A 5,893-nucleotide genomic window follows, 5' to 3' on the forward strand; every position below is an offset into this window, starting at 1 on the left:
CTTTTCTTATTATCCTCTCACTGTTTTGATTTAAAAATTTATACTCTATCACACTATATTTACTGATTTCATAACTCAGTCTTTATTACTCCGTTTTGATGCATAAAAATATTATTTTGGGTTGAATACCTTGTTTTACTAATAGCCAGAGTGGCTCGAGAAGTTTACGAATGAGTGAGGCCGAGGGCTTGTTTTGTGAGGATATTTATGGGATCGGGTTGCACACCGCAGTATGTTATTACTGATTCATGATTTTGTGAGGCCGGGGGACTAATTGATTTAAGCCACGAGGTGGCTTGTTATGAGGCCGAGGGCCTGATTGATTTATGCCACGAGGTGGCTTGTTATAGTGCTTGGGCTGTAGGAGCCCCTCCGGAGTACACCCCCAGTGAGCGCGGGTACCCTGGGTGAGTGAAATGATGTTTTTCCCGATGTGTTGTTGTTGATTCATGTTGTGCTCAAGGGGCTATTTACGAGTGATTGTGAGGTATGTCCGAGGGGCTGTATATGAGAGACAGTGATGTTTGCCTGAGGGGCTGTTTATGATTCATGTTTGCCCGAGGGGTTGTATATGACTGATGTTTGCTCGAGGGGTTGTTTATGATTTGTTTTACCCGGGGGGGTGTATATGAGTGAGTTTTGCCCAAGGGGCTGATTATGTTTTCATCATTTTTACTCACTGTTTAATCACTTCGTAATGGTTTTACTGAAACTGAATTTAAATGAGCTGAGCTGATTCAAAACCCTGATTTTATAAGCCTGTTGTATTTTACTGAGGTTTCATGATATGAATTGTATATGTTTTATTGCTCGTTACTACTGCTCAGTTTTTATTACCTTTATTACATACCGATTTGGTGTACTCACATTACTCCCTGCACCTTGTGTGCAGATCGAGGGATTGTTGGACGTGCTAGTGAGTGTTGTTTTCATCCATCGCGGATCTGTTGGAGTTAGCAAGGTAGCTGCATGGCGACCGCAACCATGCTCTTCTCCCTCTTATTTTCCTATAGATGTTATTAGTTGGTTTCCAGATTGTAGTAGTCTTAGTATTATCGAACAGTTCTTAATAGATGCTCATGACTAGTGACACTCCGATGTCAGGTTTTTCTTTCCGCACTTTGATATTCAGATTTATCTTATAAAGTTTTATTGTTTAAATAGCTTGAAGAAATCATGAAATTGAAATATCGGGCTGTTTTGGGTAGAAGAGTCGGCTTGCCTAGTTCCACGATAGGCGTCATCGCAACATGGTAGATTTGGGTCATGACAAAATATTTAATCATTTTCCTAATATTAAGAGTTTAAAATAAGCTAAATTTTAACATTATTTCTCTAATATTTAGGAATTTGAAATCAACTAAAATTTTAAATAAATAAATATTTCCTTAATTGAACTTTTATATAATGAGTCCTACACGCAAGCTATGACCTGATATATAACAACAATTTCGTTTTCGGAGGAAAAAAAAAACTTAAAGTTCCGTTTATGTCCTAATTTTAGAAGACAATATTAAAATTCAACTAATCTATTCTACTCACTATTACAAAAGTATGACGAAAAAAACAGGAAGACCAACAATTAATATTGTAATTATAATCAGTGTTAAATAGATGTATTTTTTATTAGGATATTGATAATGAAAACCTAACAAAGCTAACGAATATAACGCTGCTGAATTAGCATTTTCTAATTCCTTATGATATACTTATTTTTTCCTACTTTCTACTATATTAGAAGTGTGAGTACAGTAGGTGAAGCAGACACCTCTTCGTCGACATGTTTGCTTGCTGCTGGAGACAATTTCGTCCTTACTGCTCTTGTGCTATCCAAATTCCTGTTGTGTCCCTGTATTGGCTGATTTGACTCGTTTAGAGAAAGGCTACATAGGTAATTTCGCAAGCCACTCTGACTGCCACCACCTAAATCTCTGCTTTACCAAGATTTTCCTTCGCATCTCTCTTTTTGCTTTGTTTAGATTCCCTTGGCTTCTCCGTTGACGCATCAATTTCTGCTATATATTGACAAGAGATTGTGATTTTTGCTGAGTTTTTGCAATTCAATATTTGCTCCATCAAGATAATCACAGGTTAGAAGGTTAGTTTTACTCTTCCGTTTCTTTTTCTTCAACTGTTGTTGGGTTTGGATTGTTTCCTAGTGGATCTGCCTAAATTAATTCAACTTTGCAGTTTACACTCGATTTTTTTATGCAATTTGTATAATCCAGGCCCTTAAAATTTCTCTATTCCAATTTCGGTCTGCAATTTTTGTTACAATGTTTGGGGTATTTCAAATTTGCATATGCTTGTTAATCCATCTCTGTCCTTCAGAGTTAGATTATAATTTCATGTATCCAGGGAGATGAAGACGAGAAGTAGTACTTGGAACAAAAAAAGAGGTAAAAATTATTATTCCTTATAGATAGCTATTTTGTGTATGAATTATTTCCAGTAATGTTTGATTGAATGGTTTAGTTACATGAAAATCTTAGTTTTGTCATGCTGCTTCTTGAATTTATCATTAAAAGAAAAAAAACGGGAGTTAATTGGTCAGCACAACTGAAATCTGAGTAGTATTCTCAGTTTGTTAAAGTATATGTTTTAATATCTTTAGTTATACATGCAATTTTGGACTTTGGTTCGACTACTATGTATTTTTGTATATATAGTTTGGACTAACAGGTAAACATTCCTGATTTGGGGATTTTCCTGAAATATTAAAATGTACTGCACAACAGAATACAAAGCCTTCAGAATATTTAAAATATTTTTCTGATTATTTAGTCTTCCATTGTGGTAATTTGCACTAGATTGTTCTTTGAATTTTTGGTCTACATGTTTAGAGGAATAAACCTAGATGGTCCCTTATGACATTGTCTCTACACAGACAAACTTACATGTTTGCACATCTGGGTATGACTTCATTTTTCTAATTTTCTTCTGAGAGTTAATTGTTGCATTTCATCGAAAGACCTGTGTCAGTATTAATTAAAATGATTTTCTTTAGGAATTAATTTAGCTAATCCTTATTCTTCAGCAAAAATGTTTATCCCTGAATGAATCACATATAGAACTACAGTACCATTGGAAACATATAAAGTCCGTAGAAAATATATTGTTAGAACCTAAATTAGAAGAAATAATAACTATCACCAGCCCTACAATATTGATAAATGATCATTGAAGGAACAAAGAAAATAATTCAAAAAGATCTTTATGTCTAAGGAAGGACATTGTTCTGGATATGTAAATTTATAGTAGTGTTAACCTACATGTTTACATCTTATCCACGTTTCTATGTTTTTTTTTTTGGTTGATAAATTTGGTTGGAAATATAATGGCTTGATTTCACAAGTTCTTGCTTCTACTAAAATACATGACTTCAACTATATAGGTGATTCTGCACTTCTTTAGTCTATTGTCATATGCTTATTAATAATACTAAATAGTTATGCTTTATATTTCATATTATTGTGGTAATATATCTCTACTTTAGTAGTAATAAATTTATATGCCTACAAATAAAAGAAAGATGGACAACGCTTAAATTGAGCAGATCAGGAACGTTCATATCTTGGTGGAAAAAATAGTGAGAAATGCCTTAGAGAGAAATGGTACATAATTAATTTTTCATAAGACTCTTAAACATCATAAGATTTGACGCTACGGAGTAACATTCATTAACTTCTAGCACTAGCAAATATTTTTTCCTCAACTATCATGGTTCCTTACTTCGGCGGGGTACAAATATTTAAATTTGATGTTTTTAGATACTTTCTATTAGTGCAACACCAAGTGTAGTTCCTGTACAGAAGACTTCATATGCACTAATCTCATATAAGACTATAAAGCAAGTCAAACAAATTCAAACACAAATTATAACTAATGTATTGGCTATACCCAATACATTTCCCCTCCTCTTTTGTTAAAATTTATGGAATTAAAAAAATAATTTAGGTGAGTAGACTCTAAAGTATGTTACAATCAAGAATTTAAAGAGAATTTTCAAAAAAATATTTCTTTTAATAATTGTGATGTACGGATGTGTTACTTTCTACTTTTTCCATTCTGATAATTTGTAGTACGCACATGCTAAAGCATTTTTTGTTTTGCATTTTCCAGACCAGCTTGTTGTCTCGGTCGCAAGGCAAAAACACTCTGCTTCCTAAGAGCACGACAACTATTAGGGACCTAATATAGCTGATAGAACTGCAGTTTGTATAGATTCTGAATCAAATTATGTAGATTTTGTCCAACTTTACTTCACAGTTTGTAAACAAAAGTTTTTTTTATGTTAAATCAAAAATTTATAAGCTCCTTGGGCCGGGCACTACTGCCAACTAGCCTTATAAGAGGGAATAGCAGAGATCTCTCGGTCAACATGTCTGTTTCATCGTGAGGGGTATTTTTGAAAGTTTGCAATATTTGTGCTTCACTCCTGTTGTACCTAAAGGCTTCATACAAATACTACAGCATAATCCTTTTTCGTGTTGACTAATGTACTCTTCTTGTTGAGATGAGTTATTGCAGCTTTATTACATCATTACACCAGTGGGCCCACTTCAATTTTTTTGTTCACACATTCATACGCAGTCTTCTTTGGACGTTATCACTTCTCTGACTATGTTGGCCCACTACATTCCCCCATTTCACATACAAACTCAATTTGCCCATATACCCAGTTACCCACATAGAAGCAATAATTGTTTACCTAAAGAGTGCTATTACTTGCTTTCTTTAATTAGGAAAATTTGATTTCTTAATCAAGGTTCTTTTATATTTTTGAAAGTTAACATTTTATTTGTCAGAAAATAAATAAAATCCACCTGCTCAATTTGGGTTTCAAAAAAATTACATGCATATATATTCAATAACAAGCCCGATTAAAGTAGGAAAAAAATGCATGTTCATTTGACATATGATTGAAATGCAATATCAAATTTTAATGAATAAAAATAAAAGATTTTTGCTACTTATCTTTTCTGTTAGGAATATCGAACACTGCCTAATTTAATGGTAGTCTTTCTATAACAAACGTAGTTCTTGAATATAAAACTTTTGATAACAAAAATTAAGCAAATTATGAAAATAAATGTATATAAAATTAAAAATACAATTGTCTCCTTCTTTTGTTTTAAAATTTACTAAAATTTACGTTCTTAACTTCTGCTGTTGCTTCAATGGCAATTGAAAAATCATAAAGTAGTTCTTCGTTATATTTTAAGCATCATTAAATCAAGATAAATTTGATCAATGATGTATTATATACTTCAAAATTTTGAGTAATACTGAGGCAGCTTTTTACTCACTGCCATTGTTTGGATAAAAAAACATATATATATCAATTTAAGGATTAGTATTTAGTTAACAGATAAAAAGGAGCTTCCCGAAAACTATTATGTAAACTTCTCAAAAGCACTCTCAAAACTTTAAAATATTTGGCATGACTATTTTATTTGAGTTTGTATTCCTTTAATATATATATATATATATATATATATGTTGTTCCATATTTGCATAAATTGATATAAACAAATAAATGGGAAAGAATGTAGCCCATGTAATCAAACGCTTAAGTCTTAAATATATTCTTTTCCTTATTCATATTCAAATAGCTATGAACTTCTTTAGTCGAGAATAAGTGTTATTTCAGCTTAATTAATTTGGCAAAAATAAATGTTCGTTTGAAAAAGCAAGAACGAATTTATTATGTTTTTTCAAATCTATCCTTAATCCAATAAATAATCTATAAAATATGAGAATATATAAAGTGTAATTTGAGAAGATACAACTAATTATTTTTAAATAAATCTTATATTACTAATACTAAATGATTTTCTTAATGAGTTTGCAAAAAATTTAAACGATACTGACCTGATTTAGATGAGATAGC

General features: G+C 32.0%; 1 long non-coding RNA gene across 2 annotated transcripts; it reads left to right on the top strand.

Annotated features, from left to right (window-relative positions):
- Window positions 1–1,667: 1,667 nt before the first annotated feature.
- On the top strand, window positions 1,668–4,524 carry LOC104214481 (uncharacterized). Of its 2 annotated transcripts, XR_707921.2 has the most exons (3): window positions 1,707–1,891; window positions 1,980–2,399; window positions 4,123–4,524. It is a non-coding gene; the product is annotated as an uncharacterized lncRNA (long non-coding RNA). The 2 variants fall into 2 exon arrangements; XR_707920.2 differs by having other exon boundaries at window positions 1,668–2,399.
- The last annotated feature ends 1,369 nt before the right edge of the window (window positions 4,525–5,893 follow it).

Source organism: Nicotiana sylvestris, chromosome 12, assembly GCF_000393655.2.
Source record: "Nicotiana sylvestris chromosome 12, ASM39365v2, whole genome shotgun sequence".
Classification (NCBI taxonomy): Eukaryota; Viridiplantae; Streptophyta; class Magnoliopsida; order Solanales; family Solanaceae; genus Nicotiana; species Nicotiana sylvestris.